Raw genomic sequence first — 9535 nt, 5'->3', positions numbered from 1 at the left:
TCTCATGCCAACCGGCGATCTGACCGATACCCATTGCTACGCGATGGGGTCGGTGCGATTTTCCTAAAAATCCATTCCCTGGTTCTCGTTCCGGTCCATCCGACCAGAGATGCGGTAAAAATTAAAAGGGGGGGTGCAACACGAGGACTTCCCAGGAGGTCACCCATCCTAGTACTACTCTCGCCCAAGCACGCTTACCTGCGGAGTTCTGATGGGATCCGGTGCATTAGTGCTGGTATGATCGCACCCATCATGCTACCAGCGAAAAACTAATATAATCCTATTACGACCTAGCCGCACCATGCCTATCCCATGCCAACCGGCGATCTGATCGATACCCATTGCTACGCGATGGGGTCGGTGCGATTTTCCTAAGAATCCATTGCCCGGTTGTCGTTCCGGTCCATCCGACCGGAGATGCGGTAAAAATAAAAAGGGGGGGTGCAACACGAGGACTTCCCAGGAGGTCACCCATCCTAGTACTACTCTCGCCCAAGCACGCTTAACTGCGGAGTTCTGATGGGATCCGGTGCATTAGTGCTGGTATGATCGCACCCATCATGCTACCAGCGAAAAACTAATATAATCCTATTACGACCTAGCCGCACCCTGCCTATCCCATGCCAACTGGCGATCTGATTGATAGCGATGGGGTCGGTGCGATTTTCCTAAGAATCCATTGCCCGGTTGTCGTTCCGGTCCATCCGACCGGAGATGCGGTAAAAATAAAAAGGGGGGGTGCAACACGAGGACTTCCCAGGAGGTCACCCATCCTAGTACTACTCTCGCCCAAGCACGCTTAACTGCGGAGTTCTGAAGGGATCCGGTGCATTAGTGCTGGTATGATCGCACCCATCATGCTACCAGCGAAAAACTAATATAATCCTATTACGACCTAGCCGCACCATGCCTATCCCATGCCAACCGGCGATCTGATCGATACCCATTGCTACGCGATGGGGTCGGTGCGATTTTCCTAAGAATCCATTGCCCGGTTGTCGTTCCGGTCCATCCGACCGGAGATGCGGTAAAAATAAAAAGGGGGGGTGCAACACGAGGACTTCCCAGGAGGTCACCCATCCTAGTACTACTCTCGCCCAAGCACGCTTAACTGCGGAGTTCTGATGGGATCCGGTGCATTAGTGCTGGTATGATCGCACCCATCATGCTACCAGCGAAAAACTAATATAATCCTATTACGACCTAGCCGCACCATGCCTATCCCATGCCAACCGGCGATCTGATCGATACCCATTGCTACGCGATGGGGTCGGTGCGATTTTCCTAAGAATCCATTGCCCGGTTGTCGTTCCGGTCCATCCGACCGGAGATGCGGTAAAAATAAAAAGGGGGGGTGCAACACGAGGACTTCCCAGGAGGTCACCCATCCTAGTACTACTCTCGCCCAAGCACGCTTAACTGCGGAGTTCTGATGGGATCCGGCGCATTAGTGCTGGTATGATCGCACCCATCATGCTACCAGCGAAAAACTAATATAATCCTATTACGACCTAGCCGCACCCTGCCTATCTCATGCCAACCGGCGATCTGACCGATACCCATGGCTACGCGATGGGGTCGGTGCGATTTTCCTAAAAATCCATTCCCTGGTTCTCGTTCCGGTCCATCCGACCAGAGATGCGGTAAAAATTAAAAGGGGGGGGTGCAACACGAGGACTTCCCAGGAGGTCACCCATCCTAGTACTACTCTCGCCCAAGCACGCTTAACTGCGGAGTTCTGATGGGATCCGGTGCATTAGTGCTGGTAGGATCGCACCCATCATGCTACCAGCGAAAAACTAATATAATCCTATTACGACCTAGCCGCACCATGCCTATCCCATGCCAACCGGCGATCTGATCGATACCCATTGCTACGCGATGGGGTCGGTGCGATTTTCCTAAGAATCCATTGCCCGGTTGTCGTTCCGGTCCATCCGACCGGAGATGCGGTAAAAATAAAAAGGAGGGGTGCAACACGAGGACTTCCCAGGAGGTCACCCATCCTAGTACTACTCTCGCCCAAGCACGCTTAACTGCGGAGTTCTGATGGGATCCGGTGCATTAGTGCTGGTATGATCGCACCCATCATGCTACCAGCGAAAAACTAATATAATCCTATTACGACCTAGCCGCACCATGCCTATCCCATGCCAACCGGCGATCTGATCGATACCCATTGCTACGCGATGGGGTCGGTGCGATTTTCCTAAGAATCCATTGCCCGGTTGTCGTTCCGGTCCATCCGACCGGAGATGCGGTAAAAATAAAAAGGAGGGGTGCAACACGAGGACTTCCCAGGAGGTCACCCATCCTAGTACTACTCTCGCCCAAGCACGCTTAACTGCGGAGTTCTGATGGGATCCGGTGCATTAGTGCTGGTATGATCGCACCCATCATGCTACCAGCGAAAAACTAATATAATCCTATTACGACCTAGCCGCACCCTGCCTATCCCATGCCAACCGGCGATCTGACCGATACCCATCGCTACGCGATGGGGTCGGTGCGATTTTCCTAAAAATCCATTGCCCGGTTGTCGTTCCGGTCCATCCGACCGGAGATGCGGTAAAAATAAAAAGGGGGGGTGCAACACGAGGACTTCCCAGGAGGTCACCCATCCTAGTACTACTCTCGCCCAAGCACGCTTAACTGCGGAGTTCTGATGGGATCCGGTGCATTAGTGCTGGTATGATCGCACCCATCATGCTACCAGCGAAAAACTAATATAATCCTATTACGACCTAGCCGCACCCTGCCTATCTCATGCCAACCGGCGATCTGACCGATACCCATTGCTACGCGATGGGGTCGGTGCGATTTTCCTAAAAATCCATTCCCTGGTTCTCGTTCCGGTCCATCCGACCAGAGATGCGGTAAAAATTAAAAGGGGGGGTGCAACACGAGGACTTCCCAGGAGGTCACCCATCCTAGTACTACTCTCGCCCAAGCACGCTTAACTGCGTAGTTCTGATGGGATCCGGTGCATTAGTGCTGGTATGATCGCACCCATCATGCTACCAGCGCAAAACTAATATAATCCTATTACGACCTAGCCGCACCCTGCCTATCTCATGCCAACCGGCGATCTGACCGATACCCATCGCTACGCGATGGGGTCGGTGCGATTTTCCTAAAAATCCATTCCCTGGTTCTCGTTCCGGTCCATCCGACCAGAGATGCGGTAAAAATTAAAAGGGGGGGTGCAACACGAGGACTTCCCAGGAGGTCACCCATCCTAGTACTACTCTCGCCCAAGCACGCTTAACTGCGGAGTTCTGATGGGATCCGGTGCATTAGTGCTGGTATGATCGCACCCATCATGCTACCAGCGAAAAACTAATATAATCCTATTACGACCTAGCCGCACCCTGCCTATCCCATGCCAACTGGCGATCTGATTGATAGCGATGGGGTCGGTGCGATTTTCCTAAGAATCCATTGCCCGGTTGTCGTTCCGGTCCATACGACCGGAGATGCGGTAAAAATAAAAAGGGGGGGTGCAACACGAGGACTTCCCAGGAGGTCACCCATCCTAGTACTACTCTCGCCCAAGCACGCTTAACTGCGGAGTTCTGATGGGATCCGGTGCATTAGTGCTGGTATGATCGCACCCATCATGCTACCAGCGAAAAACTAATATAATCCTATTACGACCTAGCCGCACCATGCCTATCCCATGCCAACCGGCGATCTGATCGATACCCATTGCTACGCGATGGGGTCGGTGCGATTTTCCTAAGAATCCATTGCCCGGTTGTCGTTCCGGTCCATCCGACCGGAGATGCGGTAAAAATAAAAAGGGGGGGTGCAACACGAGGACTTCCCAGGAGGTCACCCATCCTAGTACTACTCTCGCCCAAGCACGCTTAACTGCGGAGTTCTGATGGGATCCGGTGCATTAGTGCTGGTATGATCGCACCCATCATTCTACCAGCGAAAAACTAATATAATCCTATTACGACCTAGCCGCACCCTGCCTATCTCATGCCAACCGGCGATCTGACCGATACCCATTGCTACGCGATGGGGTCGGTGCGATTTTCCTAAAAATCCATTCCCTGGTTCTCGTTCCGGTCCATCCGACCAGAGATGCGGTAAAAATTAAAAGGGGGGGTGCAACACGAGGACTTCCCAGGAGGTCACCCATCCTAGTACTACTCTCGCCCAAGCACGCTTACCTGCGGAGTTCTGATGGGATCCGGTGCATTAGTGCTGGTATGATCGCACCCATCATGCTACCAGCGAAAAACTAATATAATCCTATTACGACCTAGCCGCACCATGCCTATCCCATGCCAACCGGCGATCTGATCGATACCCATTGCTACGCGATGGGGTCGGTGCGATTTTCCTAAGAATCCATTGCCCGGTTGTCGTTCCGGTCCATCCGACCGGAGATGCGGTAAAAATAAAAAGGGGGGGTGCAACACGAGGACTTCCCAGGAGGTCACCCATCCTAGTACTACTCTCGCCCAAGCACGCTTAACTGCGGAGTTCTGATGGGATCCGGTGCATTAGTGCTGGTATGATCGCACCCATCATGCTACCAGCGAAAAACTAATATAATCCTATTACGACCTAGCCGCACCCTGCCTATCCCATGCCAACTGGCGATCTGATTGATAGCGATGGGGTCGGTGCGATTTTCCTAAGAATCCATTGCCCGGTTGTCGTTCCGGTCCATCCGACCGGAGATGCGGTAAAAATAAAAAGGGGGGGTGCAACACGAGGACTTCCCAGGACGTCACCCATCCTAGTACTACTCTCGCCCAAGCACGCTTAACTGCGGAGTTCTGAAGGGATCCGGTGCATTAGTGCTGGTATGATCGCACCCATCATGCTACCAGCGAAAAACTAATATAATCCTATTACGACCTAGCCGCACCATGCCTATCCCATGCCAACCGGCGATCTGATCGATACCCATTGCTACGCGATGGGGTCGGTGCGATTTTCCTAAGAATCCATTGCCCGGTTGTCGTTCCGGTCCATCCGACCGGAGATGCGGTAAAAATAAAAAGGGGGGGTGCAACACGAGGACTTCCCAGGAGGTCACCCATCCTAGTACTACTCTCGCCCAAGCACGCTTAACTGCGGAGTTCTGATGGGATCCGGTGCATTAGTGCTGGTATGATCGCACCCATCATGCTACCAGCGAAAAACTAATATAATCCTATTACGACCTAGCCGCACCATGCCTATCCCATGCCAACCGGCGATCTGATCGATACCCATTGCTACGCGATGGGGTCGGTGCGATTTTCCTAAGAATCCATTGCCCGGTTGTCGTTCCGGTCCATCCGACCGGAGATGCGGTAAAAATAAAAAGGGGGGGTGCAACACGAGGACTTCCCAGGAGGTCACCCATCCTAGTACTACTCTCGCCCAAGCACGCTTAACTGCGGAGTTCTGATGGGATCCGGCGCATTAGTGCTGGTATGATCGCACCCATCATGCTACCAGCGAAAAACTAATATAATCCTATTACGACCTAGCCGCACCCTGCCTATCTCATGCCAACCGGCGATCTGACCGATACCCATGGCTACGCGATGGGGTCGGTGCGATTTTCCTAAAAATCCATTCCCTGGTTCTCGTTCCGGTCCATCCGACCAGAGATGCGGTAAAAATTAAAAGGGGGGGTGCAACACGAGGACTTCCCAGGAGGTCACCCATCCTAGTACTACTCTCGCCCAAGCACGCTTAACTGCGGAGTTCTGATGGGATCCGGTGCATTAGTGCTGGTAGGATCGCACCCATCATGCTACCAGCGAAAAACTAATATAATCCTATTACGACCTAGCCGCACCATGCCTATCCCATGCCAACCGGCGATCTGATCGATACCCATTGCTACGCGATGGGGTCGGTGCGATTTTCCTAAGAATCCATTGCCCGGTTGTCGTTCCGGTCCATCCGACCGGAGATGCGGTAAAAATAAAAAGGAGGGGTGCAACACGAGGACTTCCCAGGAGGTCACCCATCCTAGTACTACTCTCGCCCAAGCACGCTTAACTGCGGAGTTCTGATGGGATCCGGTGCATTAGTGCTGGTATGATCGCACCCATCATGCTACCAGCGAAAAACTAATATAATCCTATTACGACCTAGCCGCACCCTGCCTATCCCATGCCAACCGGCGATCTGATCGATACCCATTGCTACGCGATGGGGTCGGTGCGATTTTCCTAAGAATCCATTGCCCGGTTGTCGTTCCGGTCCATCCGACCGGAGATGCGGTAAAAATAAAAAGGGGGGTGCAACACGAGGACTTCCCAGGAGGTCACCCATCCTAGTACTACTCTCGCCCAAGCACGCTTAACTGCGGAGTTCTGATGGGATCCGGTGCATTAGTGCTGGTATGATCGCACCCATCATGCTACCAGCGAAAAACTAATATAATCCTATTACGACCTAGCCGCACCCTGCCTATCTCATGCCAACCGGCGATCTGACCGATACCCATAGCTACGCGATGGGGTCGGTGCGATTTTCCTAAAAATCCATTCCCTGGTTCTCGTTCCGGTCCATCCGACCAGAGATGCGGTAAAAATTAAAAGGGGGGGTGCAACACGAGGACTTCCCAGGAGGTCACCCATCCTAGTACTACTCTCGCCCAAGCACGCTTAACTGCGGAGTTCTGATGGGATCCGGTGCATTAGTGCTGGTATGATCGCACCCATCATGCTACCAGCGAAAAACTAATATAATCCTATTACGACCTAGCCGCACCCTGCCTATCCCATGCCAACTGGCGATCTGATTGATAGCGATGGGGTCGGTGCGATTTTCCTAAGAATCCATTGCCCGGTTGTCGTTCCGGTCCATCCGACCGGAGATGCGGTAAAAATAAAAAGGGGGGGTGCAACACGAGGACTTCCCAGGAGGTCACCCATCCTAGTACTACTCTCGCCCAAGCACGCTTAACTGCGGAGTTCTGATGGGATCCGGTGCATTAGTGCTGGTATGATCGCACCCATCATGCTACCAGCGAAAAACTAATATAATCCTATTACGACCTAGCCGCACCATGCCTATCCCATGCCAACCGGCGATCTGATCGATACCCATTGCTACGCGATGGGGTCGGTGCGATTTTCCTAAGAATCCATTGCCCGGTTGTCGTTCCGGTCCATCCGACCGGAGATGCGGTAAAAATAAAAAGGGGGGGTGCAACACGAGGACTTCCCAGGAGGTCACCCATCCTAGTACTACTCTCGCCCAAGCACGCTTAACTGCGGAGTTCTGATGGGATCCGGTGCATTAGTGCTGGTATGATCGCACCCATCATGCTACCAGCGAAAAACTAATATAATCCTATTACGACCTAGCCGCACCCTGCCTATCCCATGCCAACCGGCGATCTGATCGATACCCATTGCTACGCGATGGGGTCGGTGCGATTTTCCTAAGAATCCATTGCCCGGTTGTCGTTCCGGTCCATCCGACCGGAGATGCGGTAAAAATAAAAAGGGGGGGTGCAACACGAGGACTTCCCAGGAGGTCACCCATCCTAGTACTACTCTCGCCCAAGCACGCTTAACTGCGGAGTTCTGATGGGATCCGGTGCATTAGTGCTGGTATGATCGCACCCATCATGCTACCAGCGAAAAACTAATATAATCCTATTACGACCTAGCCGCACCATGCCTATCCCATGCCAACCGGCGATCTGATCGATACCCATTGCTACGCGATGGGGTCGGTGCGATTTTCCTAAGAATCCATTGCCCGGTTGTCGTTCCGGTCCATCCGACCGGAGATGCGGTAAAAATAAAAAGGGGGGGTGCAACACGAGGACTTCCCAGGAGGTCACCCATCCTAGTACTACTCTCGCCCAAGCACGCTTAACTGCGGAGTTCTGATGGGATCCGGTGCATTAGTGCTGGTATGATCGCACCCATCATGCTACCAGCGAAAAACTAATATAATCCTATTACGACCTAGCCGCACCCTGCCTATCCCATGCCAACCGGCGATCTGATCGATACCCATTGCTACGCGATGGGGTCGGTGCGATTTTCCTAAGAATCCATTGCCCGGTTGTCGTTCCGGTCCATCCGACCGGAGATGCGGTAAAAATAAAAAGGGGGGTGCAACACGAGGACTTCCCAGGAGGTCACCCATCCTAGTACTACTCTCGCCCAAGCACGCTTAACTGCGGAGTTCTGATGGGATCCGGTGCATTAGTGCTGGTATGATCGCACCCATCATGCTACCAGCGAAAAACTAATATAATCCTATTACGACCTAGCCGCACCCTGCCTATCTCATGCCAACCGGCGATCTGACCGATACCCATAGCTACGCGATGGGGTCGGTGCGATTTTCCTAAAAATCCATTCCCTGGTTCTCGTTCCGGTCCATCCGACCAGAGATGCGGTAAAAATTAAAAGGGGGGGTGCAACACGAGGACTTCCCAGGAGGTCACCCATCCTAGTACTACTCTCGCCCAAGCACGCTTAACTGCGGAGTTCTGATGGGATCCGGTGCATTAGTGCTGGTATGATCGCACCCATCATGCTACCAGCGAAAAACTAATATAATCCTATTACGACCTAGCCGCACCCTGCCTATCCCATGCCAACTGGCGATCTGATTGATAGCGATGGGGTCGGTGCGATTTTCCTAAGAATCCATTGCCCGGTTGTCGTTCCGGTCCATCCGACCGGAGATGCGGTAAAAATAAAAAGGGGGGGTGCAACACGAGGACTTCCCAGGAGGTCACCCATCCTAGTACTACTCTCGCCCAAGCACGCTTAACTGCGGAGTTCTGATGGGATCCGGTGCATTAGTGCTGGTATGATCGCACCCATCATGCTACCAGCGAAAAACTAATATAATCCTATTACGACCTAGCCGCACCATGCCTATCCCATGCCAACCGGCGATCTGATCGATACCCATTGCTACGCGATGGGGTCGGTGCGATTTTCCTAAGAATCCATTGCCCGGTTGTCGTTCCGGTCCATCCGACCGGAGATGCGGTAAAAATAAAAAGGGGGGGTGCAACACGAGGACTTCCCAGGAGGTCACCCATCCTAGTACTACTCTCGCCCAAGCACGCTTAACTGCGGAGTTCTGATGGGATCCGGTGCATTAGTGCTGGTATGATCGCACCCATCATGCTACCAGCGAAAAACTAATATAATCCTATTACGACCTAGCCGCACCCTGCCTATCCCATGCCAACCGGCGATCTGATCGATACCCATTGCTACGCGATGGGGTCGGTGCGATTTTCCTAAGAATCCATTGCCCGGTTGTCGTTCCGGTCCATCCGACCGGAGATGCGGTAAAAATAAAAAGGGGGGGTGCAACACGAGGACTTCCCAGGAGGTCACCCATCCTAGTACTACTCTCGCCCAAGCACGCTTAACTGCGGAGTTCTGATGGGATCCGGTGCATTAGTGCTGGTATGATCGCACCCATCATGCTACCAGCGAAAAACTAATATAATCCTATTACGACCTAGCCGCACCATGCCTATCCCATGCCAACCGGCGATCTGATCGATACCCATTGCTACGCG

General features: G+C 52.8%; 31 non-coding genes across 31 annotated transcripts; all 31 read right to left on the bottom strand.

The window, feature by feature from the left end:
* Positions 1 to 130: 130 nt before the first annotated feature.
* On the bottom strand, positions 131 to 249 carry LOC122287783. The gene has a single exon (XR_006235069.1). It is a non-coding gene; the product is annotated as a 5S ribosomal RNA (ribosomal RNA).
* A 189-nt stretch (positions 250 to 438) lies between these two features.
* On the bottom strand, positions 439 to 557 carry LOC122284184. The gene has a single exon (XR_006231555.1). It is a non-coding gene; the product is annotated as a 5S ribosomal RNA (ribosomal RNA).
* Positions 558 to 735: 178 nt separating this feature from the next.
* LOC122287581 lies at positions 736 to 854 on the bottom strand. The gene has a single exon (XR_006234871.1). It is a non-coding gene; the product is annotated as a 5S ribosomal RNA (ribosomal RNA).
* Positions 855 to 1043: 189 nt separating this feature from the next.
* Positions 1044 to 1162, bottom strand: LOC122284183. The gene has a single exon (XR_006231554.1). It is a non-coding gene; the product is annotated as a 5S ribosomal RNA (ribosomal RNA).
* Positions 1163 to 1351: 189 nt separating this feature from the next.
* Positions 1352 to 1470, bottom strand: LOC122287311. Its single transcript, XR_006234610.1, has one exon. It is a non-coding gene; the product is annotated as a 5S ribosomal RNA (ribosomal RNA).
* Positions 1471 to 1660: 190 nt separating this feature from the next.
* LOC122287889 lies at positions 1661 to 1779 on the bottom strand. The gene has a single exon (XR_006235172.1). It is a non-coding gene; the product is annotated as a 5S ribosomal RNA (ribosomal RNA).
* Positions 1780 to 1968: 189 nt separating this feature from the next.
* Positions 1969 to 2087, bottom strand: LOC122284181. Its single transcript, XR_006231552.1, has one exon. It is a non-coding gene; the product is annotated as a 5S ribosomal RNA (ribosomal RNA).
* Positions 2088 to 2276: 189 nt separating this feature from the next.
* Positions 2277 to 2395, bottom strand: LOC122284180. The gene has a single exon (XR_006231551.1). It is a non-coding gene; the product is annotated as a 5S ribosomal RNA (ribosomal RNA).
* Positions 2396 to 2584: 189 nt separating this feature from the next.
* On the bottom strand, positions 2585 to 2703 carry LOC122284179. Its single transcript, XR_006231550.1, has one exon. It is a non-coding gene; the product is annotated as a 5S ribosomal RNA (ribosomal RNA).
* Positions 2704 to 2892: 189 nt separating this feature from the next.
* LOC122288660 lies at positions 2893 to 3011 on the bottom strand. Its single transcript, XR_006235913.1, has one exon. It is a non-coding gene; the product is annotated as a 5S ribosomal RNA (ribosomal RNA).
* Positions 3012 to 3200: 189 nt separating this feature from the next.
* On the bottom strand, positions 3201 to 3319 carry LOC122284178. Its single transcript, XR_006231549.1, has one exon. It is a non-coding gene; the product is annotated as a 5S ribosomal RNA (ribosomal RNA).
* Positions 3320 to 3497: 178 nt separating this feature from the next.
* LOC122284177 lies at positions 3498 to 3616 on the bottom strand. The gene has a single exon (XR_006231548.1). It is a non-coding gene; the product is annotated as a 5S ribosomal RNA (ribosomal RNA).
* Positions 3617 to 3805: 189 nt separating this feature from the next.
* LOC122284176 lies at positions 3806 to 3924 on the bottom strand. Its single transcript, XR_006231547.1, has one exon. It is a non-coding gene; the product is annotated as a 5S ribosomal RNA (ribosomal RNA).
* A 189-nt stretch (positions 3925 to 4113) lies between these two features.
* On the bottom strand, positions 4114 to 4232 carry LOC122287781. Its single transcript, XR_006235068.1, has one exon. It is a non-coding gene; the product is annotated as a 5S ribosomal RNA (ribosomal RNA).
* A 189-nt stretch (positions 4233 to 4421) lies between these two features.
* On the bottom strand, positions 4422 to 4540 carry LOC122284175. Its single transcript, XR_006231546.1, has one exon. It is a non-coding gene; the product is annotated as a 5S ribosomal RNA (ribosomal RNA).
* A 178-nt stretch (positions 4541 to 4718) lies between these two features.
* LOC122283162 lies at positions 4719 to 4837 on the bottom strand. The gene has a single exon (XR_006230642.1). It is a non-coding gene; the product is annotated as a 5S ribosomal RNA (ribosomal RNA).
* Positions 4838 to 5026: 189 nt separating this feature from the next.
* On the bottom strand, positions 5027 to 5145 carry LOC122284174. Its single transcript, XR_006231545.1, has one exon. It is a non-coding gene; the product is annotated as a 5S ribosomal RNA (ribosomal RNA).
* A 189-nt stretch (positions 5146 to 5334) lies between these two features.
* On the bottom strand, positions 5335 to 5453 carry LOC122287310. Its single transcript, XR_006234609.1, has one exon. It is a non-coding gene; the product is annotated as a 5S ribosomal RNA (ribosomal RNA).
* A 189-nt stretch (positions 5454 to 5642) lies between these two features.
* On the bottom strand, positions 5643 to 5761 carry LOC122287888. The gene has a single exon (XR_006235171.1). It is a non-coding gene; the product is annotated as a 5S ribosomal RNA (ribosomal RNA).
* A 189-nt stretch (positions 5762 to 5950) lies between these two features.
* Positions 5951 to 6069, bottom strand: LOC122284172. The gene has a single exon (XR_006231544.1). It is a non-coding gene; the product is annotated as a 5S ribosomal RNA (ribosomal RNA).
* Positions 6070 to 6257: 188 nt separating this feature from the next.
* On the bottom strand, positions 6258 to 6376 carry LOC122284171. Its single transcript, XR_006231543.1, has one exon. It is a non-coding gene; the product is annotated as a 5S ribosomal RNA (ribosomal RNA).
* A 189-nt stretch (positions 6377 to 6565) lies between these two features.
* On the bottom strand, positions 6566 to 6684 carry LOC122284169. Its single transcript, XR_006231541.1, has one exon. It is a non-coding gene; the product is annotated as a 5S ribosomal RNA (ribosomal RNA).
* Positions 6685 to 6862: 178 nt separating this feature from the next.
* On the bottom strand, positions 6863 to 6981 carry LOC122284168. Its single transcript, XR_006231540.1, has one exon. It is a non-coding gene; the product is annotated as a 5S ribosomal RNA (ribosomal RNA).
* Positions 6982 to 7170: 189 nt separating this feature from the next.
* LOC122284167 lies at positions 7171 to 7289 on the bottom strand. Its single transcript, XR_006231539.1, has one exon. It is a non-coding gene; the product is annotated as a 5S ribosomal RNA (ribosomal RNA).
* A 189-nt stretch (positions 7290 to 7478) lies between these two features.
* On the bottom strand, positions 7479 to 7597 carry LOC122284166. The gene has a single exon (XR_006231538.1). It is a non-coding gene; the product is annotated as a 5S ribosomal RNA (ribosomal RNA).
* A 189-nt stretch (positions 7598 to 7786) lies between these two features.
* On the bottom strand, positions 7787 to 7905 carry LOC122284165. Its single transcript, XR_006231537.1, has one exon. It is a non-coding gene; the product is annotated as a 5S ribosomal RNA (ribosomal RNA).
* A 188-nt stretch (positions 7906 to 8093) lies between these two features.
* Positions 8094 to 8212, bottom strand: LOC122284164. The gene has a single exon (XR_006231536.1). It is a non-coding gene; the product is annotated as a 5S ribosomal RNA (ribosomal RNA).
* Positions 8213 to 8401: 189 nt separating this feature from the next.
* LOC122284163 lies at positions 8402 to 8520 on the bottom strand. Its single transcript, XR_006231535.1, has one exon. It is a non-coding gene; the product is annotated as a 5S ribosomal RNA (ribosomal RNA).
* A 178-nt stretch (positions 8521 to 8698) lies between these two features.
* LOC122284162 lies at positions 8699 to 8817 on the bottom strand. Its single transcript, XR_006231534.1, has one exon. It is a non-coding gene; the product is annotated as a 5S ribosomal RNA (ribosomal RNA).
* Positions 8818 to 9006: 189 nt separating this feature from the next.
* On the bottom strand, positions 9007 to 9125 carry LOC122284161. The gene has a single exon (XR_006231533.1). It is a non-coding gene; the product is annotated as a 5S ribosomal RNA (ribosomal RNA).
* Positions 9126 to 9314: 189 nt separating this feature from the next.
* LOC122284160 lies at positions 9315 to 9433 on the bottom strand. Its single transcript, XR_006231532.1, has one exon. It is a non-coding gene; the product is annotated as a 5S ribosomal RNA (ribosomal RNA).
* Positions 9434 to 9535: the final 102 nt, after the last annotated feature.

Source organism: Carya illinoinensis, chromosome 11 (assembly GCF_018687715.1).
Source record: "Carya illinoinensis cultivar Pawnee chromosome 11, C.illinoinensisPawnee_v1, whole genome shotgun sequence".
NCBI classification, from domain to species: Eukaryota; Viridiplantae; Streptophyta; class Magnoliopsida; order Fagales; family Juglandaceae; genus Carya; species Carya illinoinensis.
Note: the sequence above shows the minus strand (reverse complement) of the source record. Positions and strands in the feature narration are given on the sequence as shown.